The sequence below is a fragment of the Centropristis striata genome, chromosome 15 (assembly GCF_030273125.1).
Source record: "Centropristis striata isolate RG_2023a ecotype Rhode Island chromosome 15, C.striata_1.0, whole genome shotgun sequence".
In the NCBI taxonomy this organism is placed as follows: domain Eukaryota; kingdom Metazoa; phylum Chordata; class Actinopteri; order Perciformes; family Serranidae; genus Centropristis; species Centropristis striata.
Window position 1 is genome coordinate 25,137,376 of NC_081531.1, and position 14,164 is coordinate 25,151,539.

The following is a 14,164-nucleotide window of genomic DNA, read 5'->3' on the forward strand; positions in this document are numbered from 1 at the left end:
GGGAGGGAAAAATTTGTCAAAAAATAAATTTGAAAACTGCGCTCCAGGCCGCAAATTCCAATCTACAGAAATAATTTATACATAGAAACGTAGGAAAATTAGTCTTCTCACTCACAATCCTCTGGTAAAGCTGTCAGAGTTATAGTTTGGGTGTAGGACACACAGATGTGCCACCAACATGCACCAACAGCCTCATTGGCTCTCATATTAAAAACGCAGGAAGATTTATGAAAAAGGGAAATGTAACAGTTTTTTTAGATCGCTCTAAGAAAGCAATTTTTTTATTTTTCTTAAAAAAAACATATGTAGACGTTCAGGAAGAACTCAGGACGCTCAAAGTGAAGTCGAATCAATGATAGGTATTATGGTTTTGCCAAAAATGCTTTCTGTTCGAGGCCTGAAATTCCAGTCTGTCTACCTCTGCTGTCACTGAGCCGGAACAGGTGCCAGTTAATTCTGGCACCTGATTGCTTCGATCTGATTGCCTTTGATCTTTGATGTGACATCAGTTACAGATACACACACACACGCACGAAAGCGCGCACACTCCTCACACATGCATACATATGCTTCAAACACACACACAGGTAACTTTATGTGATTTCAATTACACACACACAGGTAACTTTATGTGATTTTCGCTACACACACACACACACATTTTGAGGTTAAAGGGCATAGTTTGAAATCTCTGAAGATTCTCATCATAGTGTACACACACCGGCAGTAGCCCCCGTGGCCCTTTCAGAATTTCCCCAGAGGAAATTTTCTAGTTTTACTTGCTGTTCTGATAGATTGATGGATGGATGGATGGATGGGTAGGTAGGTAGGTAGGTGGATGGAGGGAGGGAGGGAGGGAGGGAGGGAGGGACGGACGGACGGACAGACAGATAGATAGATAGATAGACCTTATTACAGTTTATTATGTTTTATGCAGGGCAACTTTGTTCTGTGAGGTAAAATTATAGTTTTTGTCAAAGTAATCTGGTGGCTTTGAAGAGAGCATAGAGTGTTTCCATTCCCCGTTGGAAAGAGTTGTTTTACAGCAAGATTAAACAGTGAAAATATTCTAAATATAGTGTATATATACTTCAACTGATATCGCTTCATCAGTTGGTCTTTTTTAAGGTGGCTAAAATACTCTTCACTGCCGCCCCAGTCTTAGCTTCTGTGTCGGTACTTCTGCCTTCTTTGTGAAGCGTATGAAAACATGTCTGGTGTTTCAGTGTTTTGGTCACAGCTGTCATTACAGAATGTCTGCAGGGCTTTCATAGCGTGATCAAGACTTGTACTACAGGGTGGCGTTAGTCATATATTAGTTTAAGACACATCACAGCCTAAAGTGTGTGTTCACCTCCGTGTTTTGAGAAGCTTGAGGGGAAGGCGCCACACACACACGATCACACACTTTATTCATTTGAGATGCAGCTCAGCACTGTGCGTCAAGTAGTCATGAATCTCTCATAAAAATGTGTTGTTTAAAAAGAAAATATCATTTAATTAAAACGATTAATGTGTTCAAGGGTTTAAAACATTATATGAATATCCATGAAGTCCATTCCCATGTTCAGTTACGTCTCATAAGTTGTTGCAGCAATTTTTGGGTTGTTACACATTATAACACCACAGAAAATATATGCCTTGGTGTTTTCATTTTTGAAATTTTGGGAGATTTGGGAATCCAGAAGTCTCAGCTTTCCAGTGATATCGAAATCAGTGATGGAAGAAGTATTAAAATCCCTTACTTAAGTAAAAGTAGTAATACCACACTGTGAAATGACTCCACTACAAGTGAAAATCCTGCATTTAAAACTTACTGAAATGTACTTAAAGTGTCAAAGTAAAAGTAATCAGTATGCATCATATCATTTACACCAGCTATTCTCAACCTTGGGGTCGGGACCCCAATTGGGGTCGCGAGATGGTTTCTGGGGGTCGCCAAATCATTTTGGAAGTCAGCTCTGTCTCCACTGTGTTAAAGTGTTAATGTGTTTTAGTCTTTTTGGTCATTTCATGTCTTTTTTTGGTCATTTTGTAGGGTTTTTTTTGTCATTTTGTGTCTTTTTTGGTCATTTTGTGTCTTTTTTAGTCATTTTGTGGTCAATTTGTGTATTTTTTGGTCATTTTGTTTCCTTTTTTTGGTCATTTTGTGTCTTTTTTAGTCATTTTGTGTCTTTTTTGGTCATTTTGTGTCTTTTTTGGTCAATTTGTGTCTTCTTTTTTGGCCATTTTGTGTCTTTTTTTGGTCATTTTGTGTCTTTTCTTGTCATTTTATGTCTTTTTTGATCATTTTGTGGTCAATTTGTGTCTTTTTGGGAGATTTGGGAATCCAGAAGTCTCAGCTTTCCAGTGATATCGAAATCAGTGATGGAAGAAGTATTAAAATCCCTTACTTAAGTAAAAGTAGTAATACCACACTGTGAAATGACTCCACTACAAGTGAAAATCCTGCATTTAAAACTTACTGAAATGTACTTAAAGTGTCAAAGTAAAAGTAATCAGTATGCATCATATCATTTACACCAGCTATTCTCAACCTTGGGGTCGGGACCCCAATTGGGGTCGCGAGATGGTTTCTGGGGGTCGCCAAATCATTTTGGAAGTCAGCTCTGTCTCCACTGTGTTAAAGTGTTAATGTGTTTTAGTCTTTTTGGTCATTTCATGTCTTTTTTTGGTCATTTTGTAGGGTTTTTTTTGTCATTTTGTGTCTTTTTTGGTCATTTTGTGTCTTTTTTAGTCATTTTGTGGTCAATTTGTGTATTTTTTGGTCATTTTGTTTCCTTTTTTTGGTCATTTTGTGTCTTTTTTAGTCATTTTGTGTCTTTTTTGGTCATTTTGTGTCTTTTTTGGTCAATTTGTGTCTTCTTTTTTGGCCATTTTGTGTCTTTTTTTGGTCATTTTGTGTCTTTTCTTGTCATTTTATGTCTTTTTTGATCATTTTGTGGTCAATTTGTGTCTTTTTGGGAGATTTGGGAATCCAGAAGTCTCAGCTTTCCAGTGATATCGAAATCAGTGATGGAAGAAGTATTAAAATCCCTTACTTAAGTAAAAGTAGTAATACCACACTGTGAAATGACTCCACTACAAGTGAAAATCCTGCATTTAAAACTTACTGAAATGTACTTAAAGTGTCAAAGTAAAAGTAATCAGTATGCATCATATCATTTACACCAGCTATTCTCAACCTTGGGGTCGGGACCCCAATTGGGGTTGCGAGATGATTTCTGGGGGTCGCCAAATCATTTTGGAAGTCAGCTCTGTCTCCACTGTGTTAAAGTGTTAATGTGTTTTGTTTTTTTTCTTTTCAACAATATATTTATTAGAGTTTTTACATAGATATACAAAATACATAGACAAACATATTCAAACGCTATACAAACATTGGGTACATTCTATAAGAGCACTTGAGTCCATGAGAGTTCTTACAGATGATATAAAGCAATCTTCAGGATGCAGCATATGATTGTGGTCCTGTACAGGGAAAAATTATGCTGTCCCTGTTTCACACAGTACATCAGATAAATCTTTGTTCTTAATATACTGGATGTAGCACCCCCATATTTTCTGAAATATTTCTTGTTTATCTTTTAGAGTATATGTAATTTTTTCTAATGGTAAACATAAAGACATTTCTTTGAACCAATGCGTAATACTTGGTTTGCCAATATTTTTCCACGTTAGAGCTATCACTCTCTTTGCTTGTAGTATTCCCATATTTATGAACATTTTCTCAGAGCCATTTATGTTATGTCCTACAGGATATAAGCCCAGTAGGAAAAATTTGGGTTCCCTCACTAGTCTAATTGATAAAATCTCCTGTATTATTACTCTAACCTCTTCCCAAAATTCCTTTATTTTTGGACATGACCATATACAGTGGAACAATGTGCCCTTATCTTCTCCACATCTATTACAGAGGTCAGGAATCTGCATATTAAATTTGTTAAGTTTTTCTGGTGTAATGTACACTCTCATTAGCCAATTAAATTGCAGCATTTTTAGACGTGTGTTACCCGTCTATGTTTGGGCTAACTTACACGCTTTACTCCATTGTTCCATTGTCAATTCCTCCTGCAGGTCAGATCTCCATGCATTAAGCTTAGCAGCAGAGGAATCAGGAGAAGATGTCATCAGCAGTTCATACAATTCAGATATCATACCTCTACCATAAGGGTTTTTAGTTAGGATTTTCTCTAATGTGGACACCGGGGGAATTTGTGTAAACTCACTTTGATAAGACCTGATAAAACTCCTAAGCTGCAAGTATTTGAAAAAATGTTTTCGAGGGATATTAAATTTAGAGATTAGTTGTTCAAAACTTAAAAGTCTTCCATCCCCCCCAAAAGTATCTTTCACCAGTCCCAACCCCAAATCTGCCCATATTTTAAAACCACCGTCTGCTCTACCTGGAGCAAAATAATTGTTGCCCCAAATTGGGCTAAAAATAATAGCTCTCTTTTTTTAATATAATAATAAAGAGATTTTTCTTTCAAATGTCTTCAGGTGACATGTAAGATACAAATCATGTTTTTAACTATAGGATTAAGCGTGATCTTTTTGAGTTTATTATATTTATCAGAGTAGATATACGTGGGAAGTGCAAGCCTGAGGGAGAGTGACTCAATACTTCTCCATATGGGGGGCTTTTCTGCAGCATAATAGAACACTATAGTTCTTAATTGGGTTGCCCAATAATACAAAAGCATATTAGGGCATTGCAGCAAAAAGTCTGATGGAGGTGGCAAGGGGATATTCTGAAACAAATACAGAACCTTGGGGAGAACGTTCATTTTAAGTATATTTATTCTACCAATCAGTGAGATTTGGAGACTCAACCATCTCTCCACTGATTTGGATATGTCAGTCATAATTGGACTATAATTATAGTTCACCACATCTTCCAGTTTTGGAACAATCTGAATTCCTAGATAAGTAAAATGGTTCACATTTCTAAAATGGGAAGTGTAATTAGGTGGATTCACCCTTTCTTCTGAATTCAAAAGCATTATGGAGGATTTTGATTTATTAACTTTATAACCAGAAATATAGCCAAATTTTTCAATTAGGTCTAAAATAGCCGGAATAGAATTTTCCAGATTTTTAAGAAAGAGGATCACATCGTCAGCATAAAGAGCTATTCGATGGTCGAGCCCTCCAATTTCTATACCCGTGATCATAGCGTGGTCCCTTATAGCAATAGCGAGTGGTTCAATTGCAATTATAAATAAAAGGGGGGATAGGGGGCAACCTTGTCTACATCCTCTTCCAATCTCTATTGGTTTTGAGATAACATTATTGGTAATTATTTCTGCATATGGATTATTTATAGGAGCTTGACCCAGTTACAGAATCCCTCTCCCAAACCAAAGCGACCAAGAAGCTCAAACAAATAGGGCCATTCTACCCTATCGAAAGCCTTCTCGGCATCTAATGCCAGGAAAGCTGTATCAGATGACCCCCTTTGTTCATGTAAAATATTTAAAACTCGCCTAACATTATGGAATCCCTGACGCCCAACCATAAACCCGTTTTGATCTTCCTTGATGATATCTGGCAAAAGTCGCTCCAGTCTCTTTGCTAGAATTTTACAAAGTATCTTTAAATCTGAATTTAAAAGGCTAATTGGCCGCAAGTTTTCGCACTTATCGTTCGCTTTTCCGGGTTTGGGAAGAAGTGTGATTAGGGCCCCTCTTAGAGTGGGTGGGAGTATCCCCTTTTGAACAGATTCAGAAAACATTTCCAAAAGGGGTGCCTTTAATTTGGATGCAAACTTTTTATAAATATCGATAGGCAGACCATCTGGCCCTGCAGCCTTTCCAGATTTCATACTCATTATTGCCTCTGAGATTTCTTCCAGGGTCAAGTTAGCCCCCAGTCTCAAGGATTCCTCTTCTTCTATTTTGGGAATATTTATATTGTTAAGCAGGGAGAAAAAGTTTGGGTCTGGTTCGCCTGGGTTTAATTCAGAACTGTATAACCTTTCATAGTAGACCTTAAAAGAGTCATTTATTGCAGCAGGGTCAGAGATCGTTTCCCCTCTATCATTTTTTAAGGCAGTGATTGATCTTTCCAATTGGAATTGTTTTATACGCCAAGCCAAAATTTTACCTGATTTCTCCCCTTGATCAAAAACGGATTGTTTAAGTTTCAATAAGTTAGCTGTAGCCTTTGAAGCTGAGATTTCATTGTATTGAGTTCTTAATAGCAGCAAACTTTGGTGTAACTTGGGACAGGGACTCTTAAAGTATAAATCCTCAGTGGCTTTAATTTTTGATTCCAGTAGTTTCAGCTTTTGTTTGGCCTTCTTAGACTTTGAGCTTGTGAATCCGATTATTTGACCTCTGATGAAGGCTTTGAATGCTTCCCATCTAATACACGGGGATGTTTCAGAAGTATTGAGCTCAAAGTAATCAGTAATTTGTTTGTCAAGATACGCCAGTAGTTCTTTGTCCTTTAGCCATTTTTGTTGAAATTTCCATTTGGGGGGATCTTGTACCAGCCTTGGATCCATATAGACCAGACTGGCTGGGGCATGGTCTGAGATAAGAACGCTGCCGTAATCACAATGCTTCACTTTATAAGATAGACTTGCTGAGATTAAAAAGTAGTCTATTCGTGAATATGATTTGTGAGTGCTTGAAAAACATGAATATGTTGATACCCCAGGGTTCCTGTCTCTCCATATATCCTTAAGATTTAATTCCTTAGCAAACTGAAGAATGGTTTCCCTACTCTGGCTGTGTGATTCTTCCAAGTGTGATGATCTATCTATACTAGGGTTGAGAGTACAGTTGTAGTCTCCAGCTAAAATATAGTGACCACTAAGTGATGACAGCGTGCAGAATAAGTTATTAAAAAAACATGGTTCATCCTTATTTGGAGCGTAAATATTAACTAAATTTAGAAGTTCCGTATAGAGGGTACCCTGAACAATCAAATATCTTCCCATCTTATCTGCAATTACCTTTTGAACATTAAAGGGGATGGATTTGTGTATTAGAGTCATAACCCCTCTCGCTTGGGAGGTAAATGGTGCCGAAAGTACCTCGCCTCGCCACCTCCTCTTAATCTTTAAGTCCTCTTTTCCAGTAAGGTGTGTTTCTTGGAGAAAAATGATTTTGGACTGCAGATCTTTTAACCTTCCCATCACTTGTTTAACCTTTTTAAGTTTTTGCAACCCTCTACAGTTCCACGATGTCATCTTAATTTCTAAAACATTGGTCATAGCTGCTCTTTACAGATAGACTTCTCATGCTAGTACATAGAAATGTACCTTTAAACAACCGAAACATTACAAATAACACAGATGCTTCTAACTGCATCAACCTCTGAACACACACCCCCTGGCCTAAAAGCCAGTTTCCCCTTCTCCCTACTACACACTCCGGTAGTGCAAGTGACCAGTCCACACTTATTGAGGAATGGTCCAACGTTGTTGATCTTATCTTATCCTAGACTTAAACACTCCCTCCATTGTTAGCTTTTTTAAATTTATTTATTTATTTTAAATAAAATAAAATAAAGAATAATAATAGTTGTTCTGCCAAGAATATGCTGGTATACCAAATATATTCATACAGGTAAATTAAATATTAGGAATCTCCTGTACTTTTTACTCTATTAAAATGTATCTATAACTCAAAGTGTCCTCCTGATAAACAAAATTTAAATAAATCCCCCAAGATAAAATGAAATTAAAAAAAAAAAGGGGAAAAAAAAAAAAAGAAAAAAAAAAAAGGGGGGGGGGTCATAGCATATTAATCCGTTGATGTTACAAATCTTCTCAACTATATAGTGAAGTTCCATGTCTGCAGAATCACAGTTACCAGATAACACCTTTGTGTTCATATATAGTTCAGAGTTACAGTTACATGGTGGAGTCTCTCCGACTCACTGAACTAGTGATCACCAGCGTCTTTAACCCCTAAATAAATCTAACGGAGGATTGTACAGGAGTTCAGTATGGGTATAGTTCAATATTCAGTTCACAGTAACCCCAGATATTAGCTGCCAAGCGAGACGCTTAATTATTTTGCCAACTCTATCCATACCGTTATTCATCCCGTCTTGGCTCCTCTCGTATCCGCCTAACGAAAGTCTCTGCGTCCTCCGGTTTATCAAAAGTCATTGTTTTATCCTTGTAAGTCACCAGGAGCCTGGCGGGGAGAAGCATGCCGTGTCTTATCCCCATGCTGCGGAGCTGCTGTCTCACGGAGTCGAATTCCTTCTGTTTCTTGTGTATCCCGGCCGCCATGTCCGGGTAAAATCGTACCGGTTTGTCCCCGTAGAGTATTTGCTTTTTGATTTTGGTCGCTTTCACCACCATTGCCTTATCTCTGTCGCTCAGGAACTTCATGATAAGTGTTCTTGGGGGGGGGGTTTGGGTCATTTCTCGGGTGACCGATTCGGTGAGCCCTTTCCAGGAACGGCTTTGACTTCAGCAGAGGGATGTCTAGCGTCTGCGGGATCCAGGTTTCCAGAAAGGAGCAAGCATCGGCTCCCTCTGCCTTCTCCGGTAGATTCACCAGTCTCAGGTTAACCCTCCTGGCCCTTGATTCCAAGTCCATTACTTTATCCTCCATATCCCTGTTTTTCCTTTCGAGACTCTGGACTTTAGCTTGCAGGCTGTCAACCGTGTCCTCGGTGTCCGAAATACGCGTCTCGGCGTTTACAATACGCTCCTTGCATTCGCCGACCTCGTTTCTCATTCCCTCAATTGCAGCCAATACTCCGTCCAATCTGTTGGAAAAGTCGGTTTTCAAGTCTTTGATAGCCTCGAGAACCGGAGCGTGGCTTGATCCTTCTTCTTCGGCGCTAACTGACTCGTCGGACATTGCGCTAGCATTAGCTTTAGCTTCTCCACTTTGTTTAGTTTGTCCGAAAACAATTTGGGGTTGTGAGGGTTTACCACGTCCCTTACCCGATTTGCCTGGTGCAGACGACATAGGAAGGTCTTAAGCGCGGATACTGTTAGAGTTTAATATCAAAAGTTTGTTTTACGCTGGTTATCTTAGCATAGATTTACGGAGGAGGGAAGTGTGCGTCCATCTAGTGCGCCGCCATACCGGAAGTCTCGTGTTAATGTGTTTTAGTCTTTTTGGTCATTTCATGTCTTATTTTTGTCATTTTGTGGTTGTTTTTTTTTGTCATTTTCTGTCTTTTTTGGTCATTTTGTGTCTTTTTTGGTCATTTTGTGGTCAATTTGTGTATTTTTTGGTCATTTTGTTTCCTTTTTTTTGGTCATTTTGTGTCTTTTGTAGTCATTTTGTGTCTTTTTTTGGTCATTTTGTGTCTTTTTTGGTCAATTTGTGTCTTTTTTGGTCAATTTGTGTCTTTATTTAGTCATTTTGTGTCTTTTTTGGTCATTTTGTGTCTTTTTTGGTCAATTTGTGTCTTCTTTTTTGGCCATTTTGTGTCTTTTTTTGGTCATTTTGTGTCTTTTCTTGTCATTTTATGTCTTTTTTGATCATTTTGTGGTCAATTTGTGTCTTTTTTGGTCATTTTGGCTCCCTTTTTTGGTCATTTTGTTTCTTTTTTGGGTGATCTGAACTGTGCGTGATTCTGTGAACGGGGGTCGCGGACAACATGCATGTTAAATTGGGGGTCGGGACTCAAAAAGGTTGAGAACTACTGATTTACACAACAGTTCTCAAAACAGTACAAACTGCAAAACCTAGTTGATAACCTGTAAAAGTGTGTCACTTGCTCTAAATGGATAGCTCATTCCTCAGCAGCAAGTATTCATGTCAATGAAAGTGTAATTGACATCAAGATGAAAAGTCCTGACACCATGTTTATGAACATATAGTCAAATGTCTCTGTCATGTTTTCATTATGACAGTTTACTCTGGAAATGTTTTCAATGCTAAAAAGTCAGATCTTGGTGACGCTACCTGAAAATGCTCTTTGCGTTTCTTATTTGTTTACAGCATTGTGCAAAAGAAAAAAAAAAAACCTTATTTACAACGAACATAAAGTCCCTTTGGGTAGAGCTGTGCACAACTGTAAACAATATTGCAGTACATCATTGAGCTGAACATACAACATACATAGTACTGTAAATCATTCATGCACATCCAGGTGTTCCTCTCTGTCTGGCCACATAGTTTCATCTACATCACAGACAATATCATCTCTGGCAATGCAGCGAGGAAAGTATCTCCTCGAGTGGTGAATCCACCCTCTGCAGTGAAAGCTGAGGTTCACCTGAGAGAAATTGTTCAATTTAGGAGACATTTTCAGAAAAAAAGAAAAAAAAAAAGATTTAGAAAAAATTTATACAATTTGCTTGACAGATTTTGACAACTAGTTCAACATGTGTATGAAAGCAAGCAAGCAATGAAATGAGGGCTATTTGTTTGATATGGAATGATCAGCCTTCACAAGTATAGTTAATTTTGACTGACATGACATAAGCAAATAATAATGTTATAAAACAGCAGAGTTGTATGAAATCATTTGATTTCATCATTTCCAAATGCATTTGTAATGTGTTGTAAGGAGAAACTGCTACTATGATGAGCACAAATGACTAAATGTTGTGGAGGTTGAACTAACTGTTGTGCTAAATGTTAATATTGATGTGAGAAATGCACCAAAAGGGACTGAGAAAAACTGTAGCATAAAGTTGATACATGCCCATAGAACCCATTTTCATTCATATATATTGAGGTCAGAGGCTATGTTCGTTTTTTCCTCCCTAATATGTATCCGAACTTTGGACCATTATGACATATGACATAGTTGGTTACACTGGATTTCAACGCAGTGTAGTTTTAAGTTGGATATTCAATAGATATTTGACAGACATTCGCTCCGATTTAACATCTTCTTTGCTCCAGTTAAACCTCTTCTTCTCTCCGGGTACAGTGCGATTCCGAGCAAGCCACTCCAACATTTCAAGTGCACCGTATTGCAAGTTGTAGGCTTCCCTCACATTGAAAACAATTACAAAAGCTGCCCTGAGCTGCTATGATCGGGCCTGAAGGTTTTTTCCTTATGTTTCAATAATCCTGGCTTTGACTTTTGATAAAAGTGGTAAAAGTTGCTGTTTTAACAAAGTATGGGCCTGTGTGATGTTTGTAAAGTGTATACCTTGAGGCATAAGGATTAATTCAGTTTCTACCAATGAATCATCCACCGCCTCTGCAGTAACACTCTGAAGTGAGCCTTTTAAATATTTAAATGAAATACAATTATATCATTAAAATAAGATTTAAATGTTAATTGTTTGATCTCAATCATTCAGCCAGCAAGGTGTGTTCTTATTCAAACAGCCTGTGTCAGTGACCGTTGTCAGTGTATAAATGGTTGAGTTGACTCTGAAGAGACACCACTTTCTTCAGGATCTCTGGAGGTCGTTTAGAAGCGCTGAGTGCCGTGACGAGCTGGCTGCAGAGCCAACTGCAGACCTGCCTGCATGGTTACACTCAAGTTCACTCTGCTGGCCTGTGAGTAGTCTGATTTGTTCACCGTTTGTGATAAGACATAAATATAGAGACATTTTTCTAATCTCTGTTTTCCAGATTTAAATGCTAAAAACAGGTAATTAAATTAGGAACTGACATGCAGTGTTTTTACTGCTGATTTTACTGATGCATTCTCTCTTAAAACTCTGGAACCAGAATACCACCTAAAATGTTTAAAGGGAAGTTTAGTCCACTTTACAGCTTGATTAAATGAAAACTAAAATACTTTGCTGTAAAATTACAGTCAAATTCTAATAGTAACTTGCTGTATTATGATTGTACAGTATATTGCTGTGAAAACAATGCATTCTGGGAGTTATCATGATTGCTCAGGCATTCCAACTGTGAAAATTATATTTTTTACAGGAATGTACTGTTTTCAGCTGAGCATGTCAGGAAAATAAAGCCATTATTTTCGAAAAGTAGACAAGTTTTATTTTATTTCTTTTTTGTCTTAATATCGAGTTTAAATGGATTAGTTGTAACATAATTTAAAGTTAAACATTTAAACCCCAAGCTATTTTTTTTTCAGTAAGCGGACCTGTATTTCTATAATACAGTAGAGGTGCTGCCAGTAATTTACTGTAGTTTTACCGTAAAAAGTTTTACAGTGTACGATTGTGTCCTCCCAGGGACTGTTTTACTTGGTGAAAATACATTTTAAGATTTTTTTTGTATTATTTTAGTGTCTGCAACTGATTTTTTTCCTCTTCATTACCAATAATATTATTATTATTATTATTATTATTATTATTATTATTATTATTTTTAAATTGTTAAAAAGAAAAACAAACAGAAAACCAAGAATATAAAAGATAGCAAAGCTTCAAAATCAGGATCTTTTATACATTCTTTACATTTTATACATTTAATACACTATAGCTATATTCATTACGTAGTAGTTAATAAACCTTACTAACATATTATTCTATATTTTTTATATTAATCATTTATATATATATATATATATATATATATATATACATTTAGGAGATGTTATTTCCTCTTTACATTTAATATCCATTACTTAAAGCTAGATGTTATATGTAATTTAACACTATGTAGCTGTGTTTATTACATAGTAGTTAGTATTCTTTACTAAACCATGTTATTCTATATCTTTAATGGAGCTCATTTATTAATAACAATTTCATAATTAGTATATGTATTCATTTGAGAGATGTTTTTTCAATAATAATTTTCAATAATAATGTAAAGTCTTTTGTGCTACTGGTTTGTTCAAAATGTTTGGGAAGTAGGTTCCAAGCTGTCATGGCTCTGTGCATTGCTGTTCTTTTACTGAAGTTTGTCTTTGTTATTTAATAATTTCTTATGTCCATAATAGTGAGCAAATTGCGATGAAAATTCCAATCACAATGTCCCAAACCCCATAGAGATATGTAGAAATGTCTTATTTCAGTCTGTACACCGAGTTAAAACCAGCAACAATTATTTTTCTGTCAATCAACTAATCAATTAATGGATTATTTATTGCATCCCTAATTGATTTTGTCTAGATTTACTTTTAGGCTTAAACTATGGCAAAATAAAAAAAAACCTGTACATTTCCAAACAATCATGTTCTAATTTATATAATCTTTTTAAAATCTTTTTTGTGTGCATTGATCCTTGTGTAGAGTAAAATGAGTTCTGCATTAGTGTCACAGTTATTAAGAGTTATTAGTGTGTTTAAGCTCAAAAGAAAACTGTGTCTGTGTTTTTCAGTGCTTGCCATCAGACTCATAGCATCAGGTAAGAACAAAATTTACTGTGTGTGTGTGTGTGTGTGTGTGTGTGTGTATATATTATTGATATTGTGGGAACGAAGGTTGGTCAGTGCCTACCAAACTGGCATATGACAGGGATGATATCGTCAGCTTGGGTTATTCAAAGTACTCAAATCATACGAGCACAAAACCCACTATAACCAATAAAAAAAAAAAACGATGTCTGTCATCTTATCCATTCTTTCACTAGAAATGTGTTCATTACATAGACTGTAAAAAATAATCACATTCTTAAAAGCTTGAATTAGTTTGAACAACTTCCCCTCTACGATGATGTGACAGCTCCAGTGTGCACCTTCAGTTGCACTTGCAAAATCAGTCTGTGCAACATTGAATAATGCCAGTGCACAACCCACGCATGTGTATGTGTCAGTGTTGGGTGAATCATGATGATAAATCATGATGTTGGGCTCTGTGGTCGATGGCGATGGCAGGGCAGCAACCTGGTCTCACTCAAATCTGTGGAATAGCCACGGAATCACTCAAATTTCCGTGAAACTGACACGGATATGCAGAAACTAAGTCAAAATATTGATTTTTTTCACTAAAAATGAGAGAACTGTCCGCCATGTTTTTTGTTCTGACCGCCGGGACCTTAAAAGTGATGTGACTTGGAACAAACCAATAGGAAAAAGTCAGGTCCATAGATATAGTGGAAGTAGTCCCCTTCATTTTGCCCATTGGTTTGCAGGATTTTGTGTTTCACTTTCTTCGTTTGAACTCTGTCACCATATTGGGTTTTTTTTTGCAACTTGTACATGGCAGAATGGATCGGGAGCCAGAATTATGTTACGTCATCACCAAACCCTTATGCTAGCTAGCTAGCCTGGTTAGCAAGGGCCACCTGTTTTTTTAATTAACAGTAAACTCCTTAGAGCAGACCAGGGCATTAGGTGGTGTGGGGGCCAC